This window comes from Artemia franciscana, chromosome 15, assembly GCF_032884065.1.
Source record: "Artemia franciscana chromosome 15, ASM3288406v1, whole genome shotgun sequence".
Classification (NCBI taxonomy): Eukaryota; Metazoa; Arthropoda; class Branchiopoda; order Anostraca; family Artemiidae; genus Artemia; species Artemia franciscana.
This window is the reverse complement of record NC_088877.1, coordinates 8908959-8912865: the sequence shown is the minus strand read 5'-3', so window position 1 is coordinate 8912865 and position 3907 is coordinate 8908959.

The window sequence follows — 3907 nt, the reverse complement described above, 5'->3', positions numbered from 1 at the left end:
CTTGTGCGTTTCTTAAGAGAGAAAACAGATCGCGCAAGAGCAAAGTGGCTTTCACTGCTATTTTGTGCCACCAAATATCAAAACCAACAGAATGAAAAGTTTTAGATAGTGAAGCAATTGTTCATGTTCTAAGCTATAACCAAGAGATTTTGAGTCCTCAATATTGAAAAACCACTGCAGATTGGAAAATCACGATTTTCTTGCAGAAAGAAAATCACGAATCAGTGTTTATTATTTTTTCCCCATAGCTGATCATATCCAAAGAATAGCCTAGAGTCTTAGGAGAAGCCTGATCTGAAAAAAATGAAAAGTCTTGTGCTCAGAAAAGTAGTAAAAACATTTTGCTCTAGAAAAGTAGTTTTTTCTATCTTTTCATAGCACATAACTAAAATTATACCCTTAAGAGGTGTCACCCTCCAATTAAATTCCAAAATAGTCAATCAACTTGAAATTATTGAGGAACTAAACATTGAATTTCCCAGTTTGAGTGACAGCAATACCATCAGGACTGTTAACGTTTTATGGATTTTTAACGTTAGCCTTGTAAGAAAGGACTTATTTAAGTGTGGAACGTAATACCTAACGTAACGTAACTTATCCACTTAACAAAGAAAATTTTAGCATGAAGGGTGACCTTCGCTTAATCCTAGAACTTATTCTAAGTTTAGATGGAGGATGTAGATTAATCATAGTTTCTAAAGAATTGTGAGTAATGGAACATTAACAAAAAAATTGTGTAATAACTATGACCAAAACATAGGATTACCTTGATAAAATCACTAAAATCTGATCAGAAAGTGGAGAGAAAGGTCAAATAATAGGGGAGTATCAAAAAACTCTGAGACAATATATTAACGAGGCTTCCTCTTATTTTAATAGTATGACCAGTATTATGAATTTTCTTGTAAATTCGTTATTTCATCGTTAGGGTTTATGTGAGAATTTGTACCTAAAATTTGTCACGGCTAAAGTCAGCTTGGACAAACATAGCATAGAGCTGAGGAGGATTAAAGAACATGTAGGCGGGGGAGAGTATTTAGTAAAATTCTATTTTTACGATCAACCATTGAAATTTCAATAGCCTTTAATGATGTGTTTAAATCGTTAAAAATTCTTGTATGCTAAAATAGCTCTTCAATAGATTCCATTTTCTTTATCCTTATCCATCCACTAGAATAATAGTTATTTAATATAAAAGACTATTATATTTAGTTATAATAGAAACTGGGACACCCTCTCCTGGGGGTCATAAATACAGGTGGAGGAGGAAGAAGGCCCCTCAAATGTACTCTCAACAGGGCCCACTGCCATGTTTACACATCACATGAGTTACAAACCTTCTCCCAGTAATGGGTTAAATTGCATGGTGATGCAGAACGCCATCGTGGGAGGATCTTCTGTAGGAGGACAACTGCGGCAGGGCGTAAGATCCAGATTTATGGGCAACGGCCTCTGTAAAGGGCTGCCTCGACCCTTTCGGGGTACCTGCAAGACTGAAAAACTTGCGGTCAATTCTTCCCACTTGAGGAGTGGCGCCCCTTGAGGAAACTGTAGCCTAGTAAACAACACAGCACTCGTACAGGATTTTGATCATTGAATTTTTTCTGGGCTTGGTTTGTTTTGATGGGCATTTTCAGGCTGAAAAACCTCTTCCTAGCTAATTTATCTACTATGGGTTGCCTCCCCGTAGCAGCATAATATTTGTAGGCATGAATACATCATGAGTCGGAAGTAATAGGCTTGGGACTATCTGTGCAGGATTTCGACTCTTGTTGATAGAAGAGCATCGCCAAGTGCTGAAAACCATGTTGTGACCAAGATGGGCCCAGGATTGCACAAAGCCTCCAACTTACTGGATGTCCCAGGAACTTCTTGCTGTCCGGTTCCAAGCCGGCTTAAACGCTTGGGTGTAGACTTGAGAATATATGTTGGTCCCCGTCCTGCACAGGTATCCAGGATCATTGCTTTTCCTGAGGCCAAAATAATTTCAAAGATTTAAAGAACATGAAAATTGAAACTTGGAATGTTACGACATTAAAAAATGACTATCGTATCGACATTTTGACTGACGAATTCAGACGGTTTGAACTGGATTTATTAAGAGTTTCAGAAACTCATATCCCAGGGCTGGGAAGAATGAAATTAGGTGACACAGAATTTGCTTACTCTGGCAGGAAGGATGGCGTACATAGACATGGAGTAGGGCCCATGATGAATGAGGAAGATGCTAAGTCTTGTTTAGACTGGGAAGGTATTAATCATAGAATACTAATTGCTCATTTTATGACTAAAAAGTTCAGGGTATCAGTTAAATTAGTATATGCCCCTATTGAACCAACTGATGTAGATACTAGTCACTCAGATAAATTCTACTTACAGTTACAGGAGCAAATAGACAGGGTACCAGGTAGAAATATGGTGTTTTTGCTAGGAGATTTTAATGCCCAGGTTGGTAGAAATAGGGATAGACGGTATCCTAGCCTAGGTAAATTTGGTGTAGGAAAAGAAAACAGTAATGGCTATAGACTTTTGCAATTTTGTAGGTATAACAACCTAGTTATAACCAATACGGTGTTTGGTCACAAAATGGTGCACAAGTTGACATGGTATTCACGTGATGGTAAGACAGCAAACCTTATTGATTATGTTATTGTAAACAGAAGGCTAACAGGATCAATACAAGATACTAGGGTGTATAGGAGTACTGTTATCGATCTTAAAAGTAAAGATCACCATCTAGTAGTGTGTAAAGTTAATTTAAAGCTTAAATTTTGGAAGGGTAACTCCCTCCCGGAATGTTATGATGTTGGTAGACTCCAGGATGAAAATTTGAGAAAAAACTCACAGGAACAGTTGAATACTAAACTTGAGAGTTTAAAATTTGACAATGTGGAAGATGGATGGAATAATTTCAGAAAAAAACAATTTGTGAAGTTGCTGATTGTGTCTTAGGGAAGAGTGCTAAGACTGCAACTAGGAATATTAGTGAAAAATCTTTAGGTTTAATAGAGAGTAGAAGGGGTTTGTATTAGAATTATCTGAGTTACAGGTAGTATGAAAATAAAAGGAGTGTATAGAAAGTTGAAAAGCATTAAAATATGAACTAAGGAGATGTGAAGTGGAGGCCATGGATAAAATTGCTGAGGATATGGAAGATTCGGCTAGACGGCATAATAGTTAAATATTATACTGGCATTTTAATAAATTGAAAGGGAGTAGCCAATCCGGACTAGTTCCAGTTAAAGATAGAAATGGGGCCACAATTAGTGATAAGGAAAAAGTTGAAGAAAGATGGGTGGAACATTTTGAGAACGTGCTAAAAAGAGATACAGTTGCAGGAAAAGACATAGATGAAAATGAAAAACTTTGTGATACCTTGGATGTGAAGGAAGATTTGTTTAGTGAGGAAGAATTAGCGACAGTACTAAAAGGATTACAAAATAATAAGGCCCCAGGTGCTGATAGTATGATTAATGCGTTTATTAAATATGGTGGCTCTGAGGTTAGGGATAAGTACCCAATGAAAAAGTTTTGAAAAAGGGGAAGTACCCAATGATTTTAGGAAAACCTTAATTAAACCACTGTATAAAAAAGGTGACAAGAGTGAGTGTCGTAATTATTAAGGCATTAATCTGGTCTCCGTAGGTAGCAAATCACTGAGTAATATGATACTTTTTAGACTAAGAGATGCTGTAGACAAAGTTTTAAGGGAAGAACAATGCGGTTTTAGAAAAGGTAGAGGACATGTCGACCAAGTTTTCAGTCTTAGGTTAATAATTGAGAAGTCCCTTCGTTTTCAAACACCTTTAGTCCTCAGTTTTATCGATTATGAGCAAGCTTTCTATTAAGTTTATTGAAGAGCGTTAACAAAGGTCTTATCGTTACATGGTATGCCAAAAAAATACAT